This window comes from Corvus kubaryi, unplaced genomic scaffold (assembly GCF_017639235.1).
Source record: "Corvus kubaryi isolate FWS band 111438036 unplaced genomic scaffold, C.kubaryi_AGA036_p1.0 split3-73, whole genome shotgun sequence".
NCBI classification, from domain to species: Eukaryota; Metazoa; Chordata; class Aves; order Passeriformes; family Corvidae; genus Corvus; species Corvus kubaryi.
Window position 1 is genome coordinate 13,103,089 of NW_024582091.1, and position 7,432 is coordinate 13,110,520.

The window sequence follows — 7,432 nt, forward strand, 5'->3', positions numbered from 1 at the left end:
GCGGGGCGGCCGCAGCTCCCGATTGGCTCCCCGGCGGCGCCGCGCCCCCCGCCCCGGCGGCAGCGGCTAATCACGGGCCCGGGATTCTCCATCAGCCGTCGGGAAGGCGAACCGGAGGTCTGGGCGCGTCGGGCAAGTTGCGTGCGGTGAGCGGCGAACAGCATCCGCTCACAAACCCCTGCAGTGGTCCTCGTACAGGTGCGTTATTTCAGGCTGTTTAAATTTACCTTCGTTTTTTCCTTTCACTAGGTTCTAGTTTCCCCTCCTCGACTGAAATCCGCCGCAGTCTTTCTCCATCGCTACTGTTCTCCCTTTTTCAGCCCGGGGGGTTGTTTTGCCGTGTAAATCCATTCATCCTCCAAATGCAAGCATTACGTGGCCCTGATAAATCACTAGCAAGATAAACTAGTGCCGCTGAGAGAAACACTTCATTACAAGTTGGGGTAATCAATTCTTCATTTGACGATCAAATACCACCTACCTTTTTTTTTTTTCTTTTAGTTTTAATGAGAAAAATAAAAGTGATTGACTTGTCAACAGTTTGAAACTAAGCTATTCCTCTCAAGTACCTGCAGAAGAAGCAGAACAAAAACCAAAGGTTTTCCAACTGGTTGGCCGCCTGCCTTTTGGCCAAGAGCTGTAGTTAGGCTGCACACATCCCTGTGGCAGCTATAGGCCTCATTTTCCCTCTTTACCTGGGGGCATTTGAACTCATACCTCTTGTTCTACCACAACGTTATTTTGACAACAAACTACAGTATCTCTGAAGCAGGAGAGGTTAGATTCTACTGTTGATACAGTTTCAACAGCTTTGTTTAGCTTGAACAATTTGTACTAATTAACTAATTTGTACTAATAATTCACCAGGGCAGGAACTCAGCTGGGTTTGCTCCCAGTTACATGTGTAAACCACCAAATTAGGGAGTCACACCCGCTATAGAGTTTACATGCTATTCATGTATATTTAAATAGTTTGTACAGAGTGGTATAGTTCCACATGGTAAGACTGGAAACATGGCCTTTAGCAGGAGATGCCTGTGTTAATCAGAGATTCAGGCCCACCTTATATAGTGTATTGCCTCAGTACTGAGTAACATCGGAAAGAAACAGGTTGGAATTACTCTGTAACTTAACTTTTCCCTGTTTCTTTTCCCACCTGTTTGCCAGCATTTTCCCCAGGTGTCTTTAATGGATGATGCAAGCAACCCCCTACAGCTTCACTGTGGACCATCCATTCAGAAAGAGAAAACAGAGCTAGGCCTCTGTTAATATAGATTAAATGTCATCCACAAGAGAATTGTGCACAAGTGCAGTGCTTTATTCCTACGCCATCCAAAAAGTTTGGATTAATCCCACATCTCATTCCAAATCAAAATAACTTGGGTGGGGGGAATTAGAATTTTTGATTAGTTCTGTGGCTACCTTCCTCATTTGGTTATATTCCTCTTCCATCTTTTCTCCCTACTTTTAGACTTGCAGGATAATTCAGGTTGAGAGGAGTCTCAGGAGGTCATCAGATAAAACCCTCCGCTCAGTTAGAGCAGGCAGCTGAAGACTTTGTCAAGTTCAGAATATCTCTGCAAACACAGATTCCATCATCTTTCCAGGCACCCTTTGCTGGTTCTTTCCCTGCATATGCATAAGCTCAATTCTAAAACTGTCCCCCACCCTATTTCCACACTCACTCCAGTTGCTTTAAATTTGCAGCTAGAAGACAGCAACAACAATTCCATGAGAGCAGTAGGAGCCTGGTAACAGGCAGAGAGGAAGTCCAGTAAACTTGAAGAGGTAATTTTCCCTGGATTTATGGGAAAGGGAGAAGCAATCCTGTTGACAATTTATAGTTATCTACAACTAATGAGCAGTATGAAGGAAATGCAAAATTTTAGCAGTGAGACAGCAAGAGAAAGAACTGGTAGAGCTGGTAACTTATTTGCAGATGCCTTTTTTCCTCAATTGAACCAAATTCAGGTTCAATGGAAACATTGCACCTCAGGGTGAAATCATTCAGGAGAGTTGCTGATGGGTAGAAGAGCCCAGTTGGTCTCTTTCTTCACTCCCTCAGTATTTTCTGTGTCAATAGAAATTTATTCTGTTTGCTTTCTGTCACTGCAAGTCCTGTCAGATCTCTGGACAGTGGCAGGTTATAGGTGAAATTCCTGGAAACCTGAGAATAGCAGCAAGTTGTTTTTCTCCTACCCATATACTCATCCCTCTGTGTCTGTGTGATGCTTTCTCTGTAACAGAATTTATGTTCAGGCTGGCTGGCCTGCTGCTACAGCTTTCAGTTAAAAAGCACAGGAATTATCAGGTGGTTTTTTCTTTCTGCAGCTGTTGTCTTTTTCCATCATACCTGACCTGCTGGTGTTGAAAGATGACTCTTGTCTGAAAAGCTCTGATATTAACAGGAGAAACACTGTAGGTTTTCAGAGCAAAAAGGCAAAAATGCTGCTTTCCAATATGCGGTGAAAACTTCTGTACCACAGATGTAGGCCATGCTAGAAAAGCCATGTTTTGACCATATTTTTGGTTGTCATAGAAATTAGTTTATAGCTTAACTTCACAACTGCTTCTATTTATAAGTAATTAGGGGATGCAACTGTAATGCACCACCACTTTTCTATAGCATTTAGGAGGGACACAGATGAAAGTAATGTAGCCCTACATCACATTTTGTGTCCAAGGGATGCTGCTTGCACTACAGAGCCACCCTGAAATATAGCCTTGGAACTGTCAAAAGGCACATTACTGTCATCAGTTCCTTTAAATGAGTATGTAGCTGTACACAAATAATTCCAAATGGTGATGATAAGGGGTTACAGATATACAAACTAAGCAGTCTCATCACACTTCTTGTTCCACTCTTTCAAACATAGGCACTCTGAAGTCTGGTAAATATATTATTATCATTATCAATGTCTGGCGCTGTGTAGAAATTTCTGTTACTTCAGAATTGTTATTTTTAAGCAAAAATAACCTGTGACAGCTTTTTTTGAAAAGAAATCTGTCATGCAGTTCAATTGGTAGGAAGAAACTTCCATAAACTATTTAAAATAAATTTCAGAACAGCTTTATGTTTTATCTTCAAATAAGAAAAATGTTCAAGCACTCCACACTACTATTATGATGTTTTTCAAGTTATTAAGCTTTTGGAACATGTTGTAGTACTCAGCAAAGCTGCTTCTATCACTGTTTCAGGGACATCTCCACCACCTCAAAGGACTACAACCACACTTCAAACCTCTTGAACTTTCATTCAATAGTCCTCTGCACAAATACTACAGGGAATAGCAGAAAACAGATATTTACTAGCTAGCTACTACAAAGCAGAAAATAAAGCCAATTTTTCTACTATACTAATCAAGAAAAGTTCAGTCTGTTCCACACATATATTAGGCAGTTAAATTTGGAAATCTGATTTTTTTTTTTTTGCCATTATTTTCTCCTGATTATTTGCAGAAACCGAGCCTCTGGTGTACACGGTTTCCATACAAGTCAAGACAAGCCTGATCAATGACGGTTGGAGTAGAAGCGGACTAACAACATATACAGCAGAGAACTTGGACTATTTTGGACTTTTTCATGCTATGATCAGCCGATTAGTTGTTAACATTCAAAATCACAGACACAGAACTTTTAAGGTCACAGAATGATTGAAGTGGGAAGGAACATCTGCAGATTGTCTAGTCCAACCCTCTGTTGAAAGCAGAGTCAGATACTGCAGGTTGCTTAGAGCTGGATATCTTCAAGGATGGAATCTCCACAGCCTCCCTTTGCTGCCTGTTCCAGTGTCTGACCACCCTCACAATACGTGGGTTTTTTACATTCAGATGGAATTTTATCAGAGAATGAGAGTTCAGTGACTAACAAGTCTGCTAGGCCTTGATGCAGCAGTATGGCAGAAACACATCCTGGAGAGTCAATTGCATATTGAAGTTAAGTGAGAAGCACACCACATGGTTATCCAGCCCATTGTCAAATAAGGCAGCTGTCTGCCATTCAAACTCTCTTACTCTATTACATAATTCCACGAGGCAACTTATGGCCAATTATGTACAAGCTCATTGTTTGGCATGATTTGCTGAAGCAAGAGCAAAGGCCTTCATCTATCTCAGCTTCAGCAACGCCACCAGCCGAGGCATTCTAAATACTAATATGAACACTAAGCTGAGACAAATAACATTATCACGATGTTTTTTCTCTTCCTTGTTTAAGGTCTGACCTGTTCTGCTTGCGTACGGAAGCCGGGCCAAGAAAGATTCCACCTTTTGAGATAAATTAGTATTGAAAGTAGTAAACCTTGAATTAATTAAAGAGTCTGATTTCAGTGACTCAGGAATTCCAGAGAAGTGATTCTGTCATCTTAAACCTTCTGTTAAGTAATTCTACTTGAAGTAACCTTATGTTCAGAACTCTGTCTTTAGTTCTATGTTAGCCCTTCCTGTAAGTATACACTCATGTTTCCAGTGTGATGTTAATATTTGATTTACAAATGCAGGGAATGTACTTGGAATACACTGGTTTCCACATTTATTCCTAGCATGTCTAAGTACTTCTAGAATGAAGTAGCTAAAAAAGTTAGAAAAGAGAGGCACCCTGAAGTGGTTTTTACATTGGGGTTTACATCAAACAGGCAGAGGAAGACATGGCTGCTCTTCAGAAGGCTTTAACAAAGGTCTCAGGTGTTGCTTCACCTACCACTAAACCAGGTGAAACCCTGTCAGGTCTATCAATATACCAATTTATGTGGCCACACCCTAGTTCACTACTTATCAAAGTGGGTTAGGTTAGAAACACAAGTATTTGGAGGTATTTAATTAATCAAACCACTTTAAAAATGAGGCTAAGAGCATAAGAGATATAGTGAGGGGTTTGGGGAAATGCTAAGCTCCAGCTAATGAGGCAGGGCAGTAATCTGTAGCTGGGGCAGTAGGTCTCATTTAGCTTCTGCCAGAACTGGCTGTACTTGGACTACAGCACTTGTCCTGCCTTCTTGCTGTCAGACAAGAAAGCACCTGCAGTGCTGCCCCATTTCAGTGGCAGTTTTGCTAGGTCAGGGGACCCCTCCACCCCTCTGACCATAAAAATGCTCTGAAAATTGCTGCCCTCAATTCTACTGGACCAGTCTTTCAAAAAGTCACTCTCTATTTCAGTTTGGGCAAACCAAAATGCACCTGCAAAGACCTGTCATCGAAAGTGAGTAGGCCTGGCTCATTTCAACACAGGTTGGTTGGGGAGCAACCGGACAAGTTACACTGGCAGAACCTGGGAGGTGGAAATGTATGGTGGGGGTGGTAATGAGCAGCTAGGGGTTCCCTAAGTGTTCTTCTGGTAGCCTAGCTACAGCCAGAACTAGCTGTGTGTACACAGGAAACCAGCGTCCCTGAGCATCCTCTTTTGTTCATGGAGAGAGTTGGGTGGCTATAAGACACAGTTCATCCTGCTAAGGTTCTGAATCACCCTTTGAAATTGTAAAATGCACATAAATATAAGAAAGTGATTCATAAATCTAGATTATTATTTTTCTGATAGTCTAGAGAAGCATTTCCATCACAGTTCTCTGAAATACTATATCTGATTGACACAAACAGGGGAAAAGGTTTTTTTAAAATTAATAAATTTTAAGACAAGTTTAGGTTAGTGATAGGTTCTCTGCTAACATACAATGAGAAAAAAAAATTATCTATTGAGTATTTTCTGTCCCACAGCATTAAACCCTGCTGTCAATAGTAAGAATTTAACTGTAGGGACTATTACTAGAAAAAGCCAAATTAGATCAGCTAAAATCTAATCGTTGTTAAAAAAATTTCTAAATGTGGTAGGTGTACATTTATTTATGTTCCTAAAATGTAAGGAGTTGTGGGGTTTTTTTGGTTATACACTGTATAAAGTTCATCCTAATTGAAAATGTGAGGAGTCCACCTTGACTAAAGACAAAATGCTGCTACGACACAGGAACAATGTTTCTGAACTTGTAATTTAATGACACTTTGAACAGCTCAAGTCAGAGCTCCTACTGTTCTGTTGAAATTCTGGACCAGCTAAACAAAACCAGCAGTTTCTCTCAATCCCCCATTACTAGCTCTCTTCAGTCTTTGCTTAGATTTTCTCTACAATCAGTTCATCTGCCTCAAACTAAAAAAGTAGAGAGAATGCAAAAGAACACAAACTGTAGCTGCAGTGGTCTGGCTCAGAGCTCCTGAGCTTGCAGCAATGAAATTTCTCTTTCCTTTACACTGAGGCTGCATCTGCTTCTGGGTAAGAATCTGCTGTCAGATGTTAAATATGAAACAGTCTTTTGTAAGGCTGTACTAGGGATGTAGAGGTTAGTTTACTGGCTATTTTGTAGCAAGGAAGTATTGTAAATATATAGTAAGTGTTTCCATTTTCCTTGCATATGTTTTCCTGGGCTAACTGTGCTTATCAGTTTTTGTGTGTACTTAATGATAAATATATTAATAAATGATTGATTCAGCTGACAGGAAGAAAAAGACAATGCAATGGGAAACACTGTCAAATAAGGCCTCTAAATAGACCAGGTAATTTAAACGGGAAATCCTAAATCAACTGCTAGATAATGTAGTAAGTAAACATATTAACCTGTAAGTAAACATATCAACCAGACAGAAATTATGTCATAAATTACGTTTCTTGATTTATCACAGTCCAGTCATAGCACTCAAGGAACAGTTAAGGAAACTCAGGAAATAAAGATAATGGATAATTTAATGGAGTTTATATATTGCAGCTTCTAAACACTTATTTAAAAAAAAATAAATTTCCAGAGTGCTACTTTAGAATCGTCAATGAAAACCATTACTGCAGGAATGTGTGGTTCTGTATAGTAAACAGTATACAGTCATTGTGCTGAAAAAGCATTTGTTGGTGAAATTCTGTCACTATTAAAAAAACCCCAAACAAAAAAACCTGTATATGTGTGCAGGCACGGTATATTCTAATGAGATATATTTATAACAATTCTGGCATGTTAGATATGGCTGTATTTACAAACCTTTTTTTGCTTTACAGCATGCTTGCACACATTCTTTAGGGTTTTTTTTAATGTGCAGATCGTTTTTTTCCTGAATTAGTCTTATAATTATCCCTTCTAGTACAAACAGATATGAGAATATAATTAGTCCATCCTTTTTCTGCGACATGTTGCTCCTAACGCCTTGAGGTAAGTAAAACCAAACAAAACTGAAATAAGCATCACCACCTCCCAAACCCAGTGTGAAACTTTGTATCACACATTGTCTTCAAATCCAGGAGACATCATTGGTGGGATTTCCCAAAGATTTGATGTCAACTATCTGCTGCCACTGAAGACATTGAAACCCCTGCCTTTGATAGAAACAAAGTCAGGCCAAAGCTGAGCCCTTCAATAAATCTTTTCCCTGACAACTGCAAAGATATAAACCATTTGAAAATA

General features: G+C 39.9%; 1 long non-coding RNA gene across 1 annotated transcript; it reads left to right on the top strand.

Annotated features, from left to right (window-relative positions):
* Window positions 1–15: 15 nt before the first annotated feature.
* Window positions 16–6,479, top strand: LOC121659302. The gene is made up of 4 exons (XR_006014263.1): window positions 16–146; window positions 250–443; window positions 1,708–1,788; window positions 3,460–6,479. It is a non-coding gene; the product is annotated as an uncharacterized LOC121659302 (long non-coding RNA).
* The last annotated feature ends 953 nt before the right edge of the window (window positions 6,480–7,432 follow it).